This window comes from Acinonyx jubatus, chromosome A2 (genome assembly GCF_027475565.1).
Source record: "Acinonyx jubatus isolate Ajub_Pintada_27869175 chromosome A2, VMU_Ajub_asm_v1.0, whole genome shotgun sequence".
Lineage (NCBI taxonomy): Eukaryota > Metazoa > Chordata > Mammalia > Carnivora > Felidae > Acinonyx > Acinonyx jubatus.
Window position 1 is genome coordinate 150,989,065 of NC_069383.1, and position 6,933 is coordinate 150,995,997.

Consider the following 6,933-nt stretch of genomic DNA (forward strand, 5'->3'; position numbering starts at 1 on the left):
GTGAGCCGTGGGAGCTCAACTGCCAGGGAAGAGGGAAGTTCAGGGTCTCATCTTGTAACACTATAGCGGTGAGCTGAGATTTGGCGGCCCGTGCCTGAGGCAGCCCTGTGTGTTTGGGTCTGCCTGGTGAGCAGTGGACACCAATGGAGAGACATGGCGGGGTGGGGGGTGCGGGGGGAGGCAGCATTCCCAGCGCTGCGGCTTATAGTAACCATAACAACTGTCCAGTCTTTTCTCCCTGCCCCATCTCACTTGCCAAAGGACAACGTTCCTCACTGACAAGGGGATGGACAAACACCACCATTCCTTTAAAGATGGTGCTGGGGAGGGGCGCCTGGGTGGCTCAGTCGGTCAAGATGTCAGCTTAGGTCACGATCTCTCCGTCCGTGAGTTTGAGCCCCACGTTAGGCGCCGTGCTGACAGCTCAGAGCCTGGAACCTACTTCGGATCCTGTGTCTCTCCCTCTCCCTGCCCCTCCCCAACTCGCGCTCCGTCTCTCTCTGTCTCTCAAAAATGAATAAACGTTAAAATAAATAAATAAATAAATAAATAAATAAATAAATAAATAGATGGTGCTGGGGAGGAAAAATTTTTCTCCGTCCTTCAAGATTCTTCTAGCTGGTCTAGGAATTAAATTGACACGAGATAGATTAACAGGGGAAAATCTCATTTAAACTTGTACATATGGGGAATCTACACACACATGAGATTCCAAAGACAGTCGGGCAAAATGAGGTACATATGTCATCCTGAACTAGAAAGAGGGGGGAGAGGGTCTGGGACTTCAAAGGGAAGGAAAGCAATTCACGGGAAGGTGAAAAAAAAAGTAAAGGTTTGGTAAACACGTGTTTGCCGGGGCCCTCAGAAACAATGGGACAGAGGGAGGAATTTTAACAAACAGACTTGCCAAATCCCTTTCTGTCTGTGCTCCGGTTCATATGATCAGGTAGTTATCTAATGTAGCAAAATCTCCTTCAGGCAGGTTCTTCATCTACATCCTTTCAGACAGTTAGGGGGAAGGTCAAAGTTTCTTCCTGAGTCTTTGGGCCATGATTATTTTGCAACTCTGAACCCCTGCCATGGTCAGAAACCACCCCGATTCTTCTCCCGTGTAGAGTTCAGTCAGTGCCTTGAAATAGCCTCTAAGCATCTGAGAAGTTTTAAAAGCAATTTTTAAAAAATCTTGTTAAACAGAAACTGTGAAGCGTTTGCCTTCATGGAAGGAAACTGTGAGATTGGGAATCTTGTCACCATATACCCTTCCGTAACTTTTGAATCTGAACCTGGAGAATGCACCTCATATTTTAAAACGTAATAAGGGGCACCTGGGTGACTCAGTCGGTTGAGCGTCCGGCTCTTGATTTTGGCTCAGGTCATGATCTCATGGTTCATGGGTTCAAGCCCCACCTAGGGCTCTGCGATGAATATGGAGCCTGCTTGAGATTCTCTCTCTCCCCCTCTCTCTGTCCCTCCCCTCTCTCTCTCCTCTCTAAAATAATAAAAAGTTTAAAAAATAAAACATTTTTTTTAAATATACAATAAAATTGGGCACCTTGGGTGGCTCAGTCAGTTTAGCGTCTGACTTTGGCTCATGTGATGATCTCACAGCTCGTGGGTTCGAGCCCCGCGTCGGGCTCTGTGCTGACAGCTCGGAGCCTGGAGCCTGCTTCGGATTCTGTGTCTCCCTCTCTCTCTGCCCCTCCCCTGGTCACGCTCTGTCTCTCTCTCTCCCTCAAAAATAAATAAAGATTTTGAAAAAATATTTTTAACACAATAAAATGAAGATGAAAACTTCCGTGTTAAAACGCAAGATTCCGCGGTTGTTAAATGTCTCAGAAAAGCACGGCAGTCTTGCCAGCCTCCCTTAAGTCCAGTTTTTCAGACTTTGAGCCTCTCTTCTCCCCTCCCCACCCCCAGGTGCTGCGACTGGTTTGGCCAGATTTCACCCCCACCCTCTGGTCAGAGATCCGAGGTTACTCCCCGAGAGGCTGATGGCTGGAAAAGACTGGAAGGTGTGGCAGCAGAAATGCCGCTCACACCCTGCCAGAAGCTTCTTCTACACACCCCTGGTGACTCGGAACCCCATCGCCCCGCACGCTCCTCAACTGTTGGTTCTCCCAAGCCAAGATGTCTCCAGAGGGCTGGCAACCAGCCCTGGGGGAGGGGGTGTTGGGCCCCCACCTGGAAAGAAGAGTCCCGGCACCAGCTAGTAAAGTGACTTCAGAGCCCTTCTCGGGTTCCTCGTGTTACCCAGGACGTTGAGATCTGACCTCTCAGAGGCCCAGGCTCCAATGACTAAAATCCGCTCAGACCTTAACCTTGGGACTCGGGCTGTGAGGGGACCAGGCTGCTCCTCAGAGTTCAGGGAAAGCAGCCTGCCATACGAGAAGGGCTACTCAGAAGCTCTTTTTGGGGGCGCCTGGGTGGCTCAGCCGGTTAAGCGTCCGACTCTTGGTGTCGGCTGGGGTCATGATCTCGTGGTTCGTGAGTTCAAGCTCCGTATCAGGCCCCTCGCTGACAGCGCAGAGCCTGCCTGGGATTCTCTCTCCCTCTCTCTCTCTGCCCCTCCTCCACTTGCACTGTCCCTGTCGCTCTCAAAATAAATAAATAAACCTACGAAAAAAGAAAAAGAAACTTGTTTCGTGGCTGTTCTGTCATTTTAGGAGAGAATATATTTTTACCCGAGATCCAGGTCCGCAGGCCTGCGGGAGTGAGTGGAAGAGCCTCCTGCTCTGCCTCAGACTTGGGACTCAAGTGTGTCCTTTGGACCCCACGTGGGCTCGCTTGAGCTCAGGAGCTGAGTAGCCACCAATTCCATTCTGGATCCCTTTCTTTTCACAAGACACCAGTCACTTGGCTGCTGGCCACCCGCTGTGTTGTCTGAACTTGTTTGCAGGCTGAAAACACCAGCAGGATCGTCAGACGTTCCTGAGTTAAATCTCTTTTCCCACCATCACCACCCCCCACTCTGGTCCCTGCAGCCACCCAGGAGACCCAGCCTGCAGGCTGTCATGGGTCTTTGATCGCAACTAATTACACCTTCTCTTTGGGTTTACAAAACGCCCTCACAAACCTTATTACAGGTTTATCCCACTGGGCACCGTGTACCTGTGTACCTTAACAACTCAATAAACTCGGAATTCGTTCTCATAACCACCCCATGAGTCCTGCAGGCTAATTGCCTTCTTCCTCTTCTCTTTCTTTCTTTCTTTCTTTCTTCTTTTGTTTTAATTTAAATGAAGAAATACAAAGAATGTGTGGGTTTTGCCTAAGGCCACCAGCAGGAGAGGCGCAGACCTGTGGATGGGCTCCAGCCTCCTTTTTTGCGGACTAGGGGAGGCGCAAGGGAGGGCTACCCAGACACCATGTGGCACTCCAAAATGCAATTGATATTCACAACGACACGGATGGGCCTAGAGGGTACTATGCTAAGTGAAATAAGTCAGACAGAGAAAGACAGATACCATAGGATTTCACTTAGAGGTGGAATCTGAAAACCAGATCAGAACAACAACAAAACCCAGAAACACATTCATAAATAGAACAAACCGGTGGTTGCCAGAGGGTCCGGAGGGCGGTGGGAGGATGGGCAAAACAGGTGAATGGGATCAAAAAGTACAAACTCCCAGTTGTACAATAGATAAGTCACAGGGATGAGAAATACAGCATAGGGAATACAGTCGATAATACTGTAATAACTTTGTATGGTGACTGCACTTGTCATGGTATTTCATAATGTATGTAATTGTCGAATTGCTACATTGTGCATCCAAAACTCATATAATATTGCACGTCAACCATACTTTAATTAAATATATATATATTTATAATTATATAAATATTTATATACACAAATGTTTGTATATAAATTTAAATATATGTTAATATATATTAATAAATACATATTAATATATTAATAAAATATATAATAATAAAATAATAAAATAATAATAAATAAATAATAAAATGAATAAAAATAAATAAAATAAATAAATAATAAAATAAATAAAATAATAATAAACAATAATAATAAATATATATATTTATTTATTTATAAAATTGTCTAATGGCTGCTGATCTCTTTACTCAGTCAGCATTTTGGTTGTCCCAATGGCACGGACCCTACAGAGCTTCAGGGCAGGCATTCTCCAAAGGCCTTCAACATAGGGATTACTATGACTCCGAATCAGGCCTATTTCCTTTCTTTTGCTTAGATGTCTTTGTATAAGTAAAGTCACAAATGGGCCAAAAAGCTCAATTTAAAGTTGCCAAGGAAGAATGAATCAACCTTTTTACTCACAGTCCCAATTTCCAGGAAAGCCAAACGTTCTTGAGCAATGGTCTTTCCCATTCCAGGAAGACACCAACCAGGAAGCTGCAAGAAATAACTCATTCATCAGATTGAACTGAGACATCGCCATTTCCCCCAGAGGACAGAGGAAGAATCTGGGGAGAAAGACATCTGATATGGTAGTGATGAGGTTTGGAGAAGTAGGGATCTGGAGCTGATGGCCAAGAAAGAATTCTTGAGATGTCTTTGATGCAAAAAGGTGATACTGTTAAAGCAAGGGGACAAGACCCCTGGGCAGAAAGTGCGGCACTGGGGTTGTAGAGTGACTAGTTATATACTAAGGAGGTGGGGAAAGTTAAAGGCAAAAGGGAGGCCTCCAGAAGGACTTCCATATGCTAACGAAGGCTCATAAGATACGGGAGGCCTAGCTATCGTCAAGCTGAGGTTGTTTCGCTTAGTAAGGTATTCAAGTTAAGACAGGAGGGAGTTCCTGGAAGAATGTTATAGTCTGTATTTGCTTCAAGTATTTGTCAATGGGCTGCGGGTTATCAGGAAATTTAATTTTACCTACCGTTTCCTTTTTGCCTTTGTTCCCCACATCACTATAGTGGGGAGGGTGATGTTGGGTCTTCAGGAAACTGAGTCTATAGGTTTCTGGAGATTAGGCTATTGATAAGATTGCCTTTTTCTCACAATTTACTAGAACACTTGTAAACTGAAGGGACAGTGATCTCTAACAGTTAACCGTTTGTTCTTCCCTTTCCTTTGTTCTTGGGCAGCCAGGGGTGCCTGAGGAATGCCAGACCTAACCACATATTCCCCCCGGGCAGGAGGGGGGGGTGCAGGTCGCAGGGGAGGGGGAGAAGGGGAAGGTGTCAGCTTGCCTGATGCTCCCTCATCAGTAGCTCGAGCTGCAGCAGCTCCACAGGCCATGGAAGAGGCACTTGTCCCTTTGATCTAATGACGCTTGGTTATTATTTTGCAGGGGTGTGGGCCATCATGTGAGGAGAGACAATCCAAAACTCGAAACTTACACAAAATGATGGACTGAATGTCCTTTCCAAGTCTCCCGGAGCATTGTTTAAGTTCACCTAAGGATCATTCAGTGCTCTAGGGAAATGAAATTGTGGGTTGACTCACTATTGATTGGGACCTAGACCCTGCCAAGAGTATATGTTTATTTGTAGAAAACTGATAAGTTGCAAATGATTTTTGTCAGGTAGACAATGCAAATGAACTCTGTCCAGTAGAACAGGTAACCTTAAAAGGTTATGGTTTCATTGCCCTGTAGGACATTAACCAGTCTTGTATCTAACTTTGCCTTCTTGTTCTACATTATTTATCCCACTGAGTAAACATTTACTATGCATCATGATTCTTCAGAAAAATAAATAATTCTTAGGGACTGTTTTTCTAAAACAAGCTACCAGCTTCAAGAGAAGAACAAAACCCATCTGAAAAGCCCAGCAATTCTGCTCCCTGCTGTTATCCACTCGGAGCCTTTGGGGTTGGCTACCCCAGCTGTTGCAAAAAGAAAAAAGAATAGAAGGGAAGACTCCATTGGTATTCAACTGCAGGAGATACTTTAAGAATATCTTCATCCTGTGAGAAAAAGCTGTTTGTTTCAAGGCAGTGGGGGCGAGAGGGGTGGAGCCCCCATGTGGGGCATCCTCCAAAGGTCTAAACAGAATCTTATCTCTTTATCCAGTAACAGAGGCTGACGTAGTTAAACTGGGGCTCAGGCTAGCTACAGAATTGCTCACTCTACAGCCCTAGGGTATAAGGCCCCTGAGCACAGAGACTGGGCCTTTGTTCACCTCTGTGTCCCGAGGAAAGTCAAAAAATGGGATGCAAAGGGAAGATGTATGTATCTGCACTGAAGATCCAGTCTCATGATGACCCGCTACAAAAGGAAATGAGGGAACTTTGGGGGGTGATGGGGATGGTGGTTTGTCTGGAGGCAAATATTTGTCGAAAGTGATCAGCAGTACACTTCAAATGTGTGCATTTTAGTGTAGGTAAATAACACCCCAATAAAATTGATTTAAGAAGAAAAAAGCACTAATTGAGATTTCCAGTATCTTTGGGGTGCCTGGGTGGCTCAGTCGGTTAAGCGTCTGACTTCAGCTCAGGTCATGATCTCACAGTTTGTGAGTTCGAGCCCCACATCGGGCTCTGTGCTGACAGCTCAGAGCCCGGAGGGAGCCTGCTTAGGATTCTGTGTTTCACTTTCTCTCTGTCCCTTCCCCACTCACGCTCTATCTCTCTCAAAAATAAACATTAAAAAATTTTTTTTAATTAAAAAAAAAAAAAGATTTCCAGTATTTTTAAGATAATCTGTGACTCATTCCAAGCGATGCCTGGTTTACAGAGGGCAGACTTCACTCTCCTGCTATTTTCAGAGTTTCTATTTGAAATGCAAACACTTACCAATAAACACAAATACTTTGGGAGACCCAGTGAAAGCAGAAGTCTTTTCTTACGGAATCACATTTAAGAACAAAAAAAACTAAGATTCATCATTTGGTATTAGTTGACCAATTGACCAATTGCCCTTCATTTCAGCCAACAAAAAAACAAAACAAACAAAACAAAACAAAAACCACTAAATAATTGTGAAAATTCTAATTAGAAAGAATGTT

At 44.8% G+C, this 6,933-nt stretch overlaps 1 protein-coding gene across 2 annotated transcripts in view; it reads left to right on the plus strand.

The window, feature by feature from the left end:
- CDCP1 (CUB domain containing protein 1) overlaps window positions 1–4,715 on the plus strand; it is a 70,241-nt gene extending 65,526 nt beyond the window's left edge. The window contains exon 10 of one of the 2 annotated variants that reach the window (XR_008297177.1): window positions 4,357–4,715. The gene's annotated coding sequence lies outside the window, so the exon portion shown is untranslated. Of the gene's footprint in view, window positions 1–1,917; window positions 2,590–4,356 lie in introns of those variants that run through there. The other variant, XR_008297176.1, reaches the window with a different exon arrangement.
- The last annotated feature ends 2,218 nt before the right edge of the window (window positions 4,716–6,933 follow it).